This window comes from Ictalurus punctatus, chromosome 20 (genome assembly GCF_001660625.3).
Source record: "Ictalurus punctatus breed USDA103 chromosome 20, Coco_2.0, whole genome shotgun sequence".
Lineage (NCBI taxonomy): Eukaryota > Metazoa > Chordata > Actinopteri > Siluriformes > Ictaluridae > Ictalurus > Ictalurus punctatus.
Window position 1 is genome coordinate 2,732,727 of NC_030435.2, and position 8,860 is coordinate 2,741,586.

The window sequence follows — 8,860 nt, forward strand, 5'->3', positions numbered from 1 at the left end:
ACTCTTATTAACAAATAACAGTTACTTACTTGTTTTTAAGGCCTAAACTAAGATGTTACCTGCATTATTATTTTAAATAGATTGCATTTAGATGAAAATAGAAAGCCAGACGCTAAAATATCATAAGATAGATCTGTTACACCAGTCGGAGAGGCTAATAGCCTAATATTAGCTAGCTAGCAACCTTGGTTAGTGATTTACACCATGTAATCAACCAGCTTAATGTTAGCTAGCTCACTAGCAACCTTTGTTAGTGATTTGCACAATATAAAAATTAGCTAGCACCATGGTAGCTAGCTCACTAGCATAATTGGCTAGTGATTTACACAATATAATAATTAGCTAGTCTAATGTTAGCTAGCTCACTAACAACCTTTGTTAGCGATTTATACAATATAATAATTAGCTAGTCTAATGTTAGCTAGCTCACTAACAACCTTTGTTTGCTATTTATATAATATAATAATTAGCTAGTCTAATGTTAGCTAGCTCACTAACAACCTTTGTTTGCTATTTATATAATATAATAATTAGCTAGCCTAATGTTAGCTAGCTCGCTAGCAAAATTGGCTAGTGATTTATACAATATAATAATTAGCTAGTCTAATGTTAGCTAGCTCACTAACAACCTTTGTTAGCGATTTATACAATATAATAATTAGCTAGCCTAATGTTATCTAGCTCACTAACAACCTTTTTTAGCGATTTATACAATATAATAATTAGCTAGCCTAATGTTAGCTAACTCACTAACAACCTTTGTTTGCTATTTATATAATATAATAATTAGCTAGCCTAATGTTAGCTAGCTCGCTAGCAAAATTGGCTAGTGATTTATACAATATAATAATTAGCTAGCCTAATGTTAGCTAGCTCACTAACAACCTTTGTTTGCGATTTATACAATATAATAATTAGCTAGCACCATGTTAGCTAGCTCACTAGCATAATTGGCTAGTGATTTACACAATATAATGATTAGTTAGCCTAATTTTAGCTAGCTCACTACCAGACTTGGCCAGTGATTTACACAATATAACCGTTAGCTAGTCTCTTGTTTGAGAGCTCACAGCTAAGCTAGCGCCTTACGTGCTGTGCTTACATTGCCTAGCTTAGATAACGTTGCTAAATGTTGCTACGGTGATGTTTTTAGTGTTTTAGGGGACAAATAGCTGTTCTGTTTTTAGCTAGGTGCAAAAAGGCACATGTTTATATTCCCTATTCATTAGTAGTTTGGAATTCTATAATACCAAGCAAACTATATCGATATATGACTTGTATCTATATTATTTATTTATTTATTTATTTATTTATTATTTTACATTTTTGTTCAGGACTGTGTGACTCACATCACTGCCTAGTGTGTGTCTTAAACACTGCAAATCTTTACACACTATTGAACCTTGGAGCTCAAATTCCCTGAAGAGTCTGGGGGCACTGGTGACCTTGTAGGAGAAGAAACACACACACACACACACACACACACACACACTTAGACAAACACACCTCCCTTAGCAGCGCTGTAGCTCTTTCCTCGAAGAGTGTGTGGGAACGCTGGAAATCCGAAACCTCGAACCGACAGCTCTCAATAACAGAAGACTTGTTGAAATTTTCATACTCAGATGCTTGAGCACCATCATCATCATCATCATCATCGTCATCATCATCGTCATCATGCAGTCAGTGGTAAAACTCCAAAAAGTTTATGTCTCATTTGATAAATAGGCTAAACAATGCATTAATATTGATTTATTTACGAATCTTAGTCAGGTCCAAAGTTGGAGGTCGGATTACACGGGGGTGGAGGACGAGCGGATGACATCGAACAGATGAGCAATCGGAGAGTCTCGATAAGCACAGATAAGAGGCAGGTGTCCTTTATTAAAAGGGAAATGTCAGGTTGAAATGTTAGGCCTAAGAACATAAGAACAGAAATCACTCAGAGCTAGTCGGAGTAAAGCTACCAGACTGAACGATGCATCGACTCAGAACATCAAATCAATAAAATCATTTCCCACATTTATGCATTTCTGTTGTTTCGGCTCGGTATCAGCTTCCTGTCAAGAAGAGCCAGACAGGAAGTGTAATTAAAGAAGCCGCTACGACAGTGAAGGGCTTTCTCTAATAATTTCTCTTGAATATGTCAGTGATGCTCTCCATCTCACAGCTATCACCTTACACCATGGAAACACTCGCTCTCATTAGCCTAATGGAAGCACGTCTGAAACACCAAACTCTTTTTCTTAACACAGCATTTAACCAATACGGGAATTGTTTTAATGGCTTCTATCGTGCAACTTGAATAACACGTGAGATTTGTTCTTCTTTAAAGCAGACACGCTGATTGTATAAAAATACACACTCTGAGATGCTTTTGTACGTTTAAATCGCAAGACCGCACGGATATTGGCTTTACTTTATGAATTTGACAAACCAAGAAGAGCCAATTAAAAAGGGTGAAAAAGTATCCGTGAATTCGTGATTTAGTATCTGGAGGCTACATTCAGTTAGGTTTGTGTACAATTCATTAAATATCAGAACACTGTATATTAAAAACAAAACAAAAACAAATGCAAAATAACAGCACGCGCTGCATCAAGTGCTATTTTATAAGAGGCTGAATAATGAATGCGGAAGCCGTTTTGTTAAATGAATCCAAATTAGTAACGATGTCAGTAATTAAAAGTAGGTCTATACACACAACATACAGACTCCTATTAGATGTTTATTTCTGTTTATCGTCATATTAATCTTTTTTAAAAACTGTCTCTTGCTTTTACGTTACATCATATTGCATTTGATGATAATAATAATAATAATAATAATAATAATAATAATAATAAAAGAAACACAATTTCTTCTTCAGTCCTCATTTTCTATCCCTAATTTTGTTTTTCAGGCTCGAAAGCAAGTGCTTGTTTAAAAACACTTCGAAAACCCCCGTCTCGGAAGCTTCTACTCAAGAAAAATCTCCAAACTACGACGGGGCCACCAGAAAATCCACTCAAGCAGCGGTTTAACCTGATTCTGAATACGCATAACTTTCCCCGTGTAAATATTGACATAACTTTTGAACTTAAGTTGCTACGTCTGAACGCAGACGTGTCTTTTGTCGTGTCAAACATTCGCCAGCATGAAAGATTCCTGAAATATTACGTCTGGCCGCTAATAAGACATAAATACATGTTTAAATCCTTCGAGCTGCTCCAAAAACATCCATTAACAGTAAATAGATGGTAGTAAAATCACCTGTTAAACGATAATAGACTGGGACAGTGACAGAGGGGAACGCTTCTGGATTATGTATTTAACCTGGAATGTGAATGATGATATTATGAAAACAAATATCCTTATGTGATTCAGGTATAAACCTTCAATGCGTTTACATGGACAACAATAATCCACTCTTAACCCGATTAAGACCATACTTTGATTAGGAAACTAGCATGTAAACAGCAATTTTGTATTACCTTAATCTAATTAAGGTCATAATCGAAGTAAGCAATAATCGAATTAAGACAGGTGGAGTACTCCTGTTTTAGTCGCATTATGGACGTGTAGTACAGACATGTAAACACTTTAATCACATTATGAACGTCGTGTGGGAGTTTTCACCGCATTTTGCGACAGGACACGATCACACACGGCAGCGCTCTACATTTTACGGCGAATAAGAGAGTTCGGCTGCGTCCCAAACCGCGTACTTGCCTACTATAGGCCTGTAGTGGGGAAAAATACATGTATCTCGGCTACTATATAGACGGTAAGTATGCGGTTTGGGACGCAGCCCACGGCTTCAAGCAGTCGTCTATTAGCACGTACAGCACAACAAATAATTAACCACACTTAAAGCTTTTGTAAAAATTTTTTTATAAAAACGGTATACGTTACCATAACGGAGACGAACTATATGTTGATATGTGAAATTCTAGAGGGACGTCGGACGGCGTGGCGCGGTGACGTAATGACGCGGGCTGTTAATCTGATTACGTTCTAAAACATGTAAAACGGGAACATGACAGGAGTATTCTAAAAGCGACTCATGTAAACACCTTAATCACATTATTATCTTACTCAGATTAAGGTCAATAATTAGATTACTGCTGTCCATGTAAACGTAGTCCTTGATAGTTATGACATCTTGACGATTGAAAATGTGAAAAAGAATGATTTTGGTTCCTGATTTGAAATCGCGTTATGATTGATCAATCAGGTTCGCGAGTACACGTAAAGTAACGAAGATGTTTATGTACAATCGGGTTATTTTACATCCTTACGTTCAAGAAGTGCTTAATCATCAAGTATTTGCCATGTTTAAAAAAAGACTGAAAGCATGGTCAGTCTCGATTTTCAAAAAAAAAAAAGAAAATATATACCGTGAATTCTACAGAATGCAGACAGTTGTACGCTCATTAAAAGAAATGAAAGGCTTATTACAGACACTGAATAATGTGTAAACATCACAGCAACATTCAAATCATGGAAGTTCGATGGATTATGCATGGTTCCTCATACTATATAAACACTATCGATCAGTGAAAATGTAAGATTTAAGTATAAAACAATCCTTTGTCTAATCACTTTGCTTCCCAATAGGTCAATGCTTCATAACAGATCCTACACTTGCCCCTTAAAGTGCTCTGTACTCGAAGCTGATCAGAAGAAACAGACATAAAGGAATATTTAAGACACAATCAAGTGAAGCACGGTATGTATCGTAAATGAATGCGAACATCACAGCTAACTCAGAATGATGCGAGATGATTCTCAGTGTAGCGTGTGTCCAGCAGGTGGCGTTTTTGTCCAAGCTAAGCTGTTTGTTCTTCCATACTCCAGACCTTCGCATCATCTAAAGGTTCCTCTTTGACTTCAATAATAATAATAATAATAATAATAATAATAATAATAATAATCATTGTACAAGTACAGCGAGATTCAATGAGCAGTTCCTCATCGAGCTGTGTTACGTATAATAAATAAGAAAAGAATTCCTACAGACGTAAAATAAAGCAATATTCAGACAGTCCATTCGATTCTCCTGAATGTATGAAGCATTTCTGGGAAGGTCTAGTGTATATAATGTGTATAATGTAAGTATGACCTTTTATTGTTTTGTATAATACTCATACAGAATTGAAATCTCCTGTGAACATTCTGTTTAAACAGCATTCGCATCATAGTGTTGTATGTAATGCCTAAATCTTGTGATTTGTTGTTTGTTTGTAGGTTTACACTGTGAAATAAAAGGGTTTTTACGATATTAAGGTATTGTCTCTTAGACTGTGACAATTGTTTTACTAATCATTTACTTTTCCATAATCAAGGGGGAAAGCGGATAAGACTTACAATACGATCTGAGAAATATAAAAACACTAAAGAAAGCACTAATAAGCTGCTAATGTTGCCAAATAACTGCTGTATTCAGTACTTATAGACTCACGTATTATCTATGAAACTGGGACATGTTGTTAGTCACGGTAGACGAGCAGAGACACTGTTACCATCCCAAACTTAATTATTCCTCCCGAGCATTTTCCCAAAGAATACACCTTTTATTTTTTGTTTGTTAATGACATAATGACACATTGTACTTTTCTTGCGTGTCTATATCCACAAAACAAGGTCCCTCTCACCAGCGTCTCTTTATTTTCGCTCTTGAATTTAATAAGACAAAAAAAAAAACAACAACGTTCGTTTGTCAGAAAAAGTGACTGTTATAAAGTGCTGACACTGGAGACTCCTTCCATAAATGCGAAATAGTAATAATAATAATAATAATAATAATAATAATAATCTCCTTAAAGAAAACATCACCATCTCAACAATTATACATTTTAATCGAAAGGTATTTGTGTTTATTGATATCAAAGCTCTGGCAGGCATTTTAGTTTGAGGTTTTGGTAATAAATGATTTAAAATCAAATAATACAATCAAATACTTAATGTCTTATTGTGCATTCATTAAGCAAATTTGGAAAAATTAATATTTTACAGCTCAGCAGGAATTTTTAACTCCAGTCATAGGCACTCACTCCTAGGCACTCCTGGGTTTTCTGTCATTTCTTAGTTTAAATATTAAATATTAATAATATAATAGTATTTAATATTAATAATATTAATAGTTCAAGAGAAAGTTTTAAGCCTTGTGTCTAAATATTGATTACATCATATACATATATTTTCAACTCGGATCCTTACTTAATTGTGACGTTTTAATTAATACATTACTTATTACTTGCTTATAATTGGGTTATTAGCAAACCTTAGATTAGCGTATTACCGTAGATCTTAACAAACATCTGTAGTACTTAACAAATAAATAAAAACGTGTCTTTTTGTTTGTTTGTTTGTTTGTTCGTTTGTTTTTTTCTGGAGGAAAGTCAGACCCGTAAACATCTCCCTTCACGTTTGGAGATTTTTCTTCTTCTTCTTTCTGTCACGGATTATTGTTTACATAATATGTATTCTGTCTTTATATTTCTACTCAAGTCAAGTGGGTTTAATGGCCATTCTGACATAATACCTCGTACACGTTGGCGAGAAACCTTGTTTCTTCAGGACCATGGCGCGACACATAATGCGAAATATATAATGAATATGCATTGATTCAGACTCTTTAGATGTTGAAAGTTTAATCATACACGCTATTCGCACAGAGGGCCCGCTAAACCAAATCGGCCAACCGAATTACACACAGAAAAAAACGAGTGGAAAATCTAGCAAGCCAGACAAATTTCTTACAAGTAAAAGAATAAGAATGGAAATAAATCTGTAAAACACTACCCCCACTTTCTCTTCCTATTGGTACCCATGCAAACCTTTTATGACTTGGCAATATTGTCACGTTATGAAGATGAATTGGATAAGGATCCAATCAGAATCTCTTTATCAGCCAACGGAAACGCACAATTAAGCTGAAAAGGTCTTATGTAATACCACAGTGATGATCTTGGCTGACGAAGCTACAGTAAGGAAGATGCTTTGCTTTTTTAACTGCTGTGTGAGAATAGATCCTTGCTTGTCTCTCTCTCTCTCTCTCTCTCTCTCTCTCTCTCTCTCTCTCATCATGTCTAATGATCGTGCTACACACAAGGCAAATCCCTCACTCACAGGCAAATCCCAGCTACTGTCCTTACGTGAAAAAATATCTGTCGTAAAGCTATTTCTGCTATAGACAAGACAAGAGGACTTGCAAAGTAAAGCATTCGTCTGACCACGAGATGATGATTGCTGTTAGGCCTTAAAACCTATTTCCTCTCTGTTTTCCTGGTGGTCATTTAGTCGCTGGAGTGAAGAATCTATGCGAAGCTCTCTCAGCATGCATGCATGACTGCTAGCGCATTAAGACCAGCCTTATCTCTTCCACATATACCTCCAGTTATACATATTCTCAGACTTTCTGCCCCTGTTCTGCAGAGTAATCGAATGTTTTTTCCTCCATATTGCTTTATCGTATTTCTCTCCCCCTCCACCCCCCCCCCCCCCCCAACTCCCCTCGTACACACACGGTCATTACCCTTCCGTGTGTGAGCGAAGACCGGCTCGTCCAATTACGGCTCGTGCCTCTCTATTCATCTCTGAAATGGGCTGAAACAAATCAATAGTGCTGGGGAAAGCGGTTTTATATAGGCAGTTATGAACTCATAAGCTACAGTATGTCTCATTTCATTTCAGCGGCAGCTGAGACCTCCGCTTCGCTCTCCTCCCTCCCTCCTCGCTCTCGTCGAGCCTTGCAGGGACCATTATGAGAATCATAAATAATACGAGCTAATGAGATATGAATTGATTATGTGGGGAAAAGCCTGACGCTTCCCATCCATCACTCTAAATGATGTTTAACAATGGATTACCAGCCAATAATTCCCCCAATATGAGATTAAATAAAATAGCTGGGGCTGTTTTCAGCAGGCTGCGCTCTCTCTCTCTCTCTCTCTCTCTCTCTCTCTCTCTCTCTCTCTCTCTCTCTCAGTGGAGGTAAAATAAATCTGCTCAATTACTGTACCAGCAATCCGTTTTTCACCGCTAAGGATATTATTATTTCATTTAGGGCTTGTTCATGCATCATAGATTATTTCATTTCGCCCAGTCAATAAGGAGAAGTGCAGTATTTTATTTTCTCCGCCGGGGCCAGTAGAGGAAACACGGAGAGAACTCTGAGACCCTCCATGACAATGTGAGAACTTCAAAATAAAAACCCTTAAAACCCTGTTAATTTACGCATTCGTTTTATTTAGCTCTTTTCCTAGTTGTTCTTCATCGCCTCAGCTTATTGTACCATTACATACTGGACCTCAGGCATGTGACAGACCTGAACTCCGAGCCTCTTCCTCAAACACTGATCAATCGAAACTGAATTATTGGTTCCTATAAGGTGATTTGGAACATCACCTCAATTCCAGGGAACACTGGAAATTGGATAACGTTTGTTTCCCCGCCAACCAGAAACACCTCTTCCAAATCGGATTAAAGCTTATGTTCGTACACTGGTTCAAATTTCTTATTTCTTATCTAATAACATCAGACGGTGTCTTGAAGGGCTTTGGCGTTGTGATCTGCGCTAATCCACGTATGGATCGTTCTGTGAGATGTGAAGCAGATCTTATAGACATAGAAAACATTTCTATTTTCAACAGATTTCGGATACATTTAAGTCGGAAATCCGAGGACTGGAGTTCGCAGGTGCTGCTGGTCCTATTCGTTGAACCGTACTTGTCATACAAGCCCTTTAATGTTCGATAGTTCATTTGAAGTGTTCAATCCATGCTACCAAAGATCGCAACAGATGTATGGACTCGACAAATAAAACGTGCTCTTGTTTTGTCTAGAGGAAATTTAGACCCGTAAACGTCTCGCACGCTCC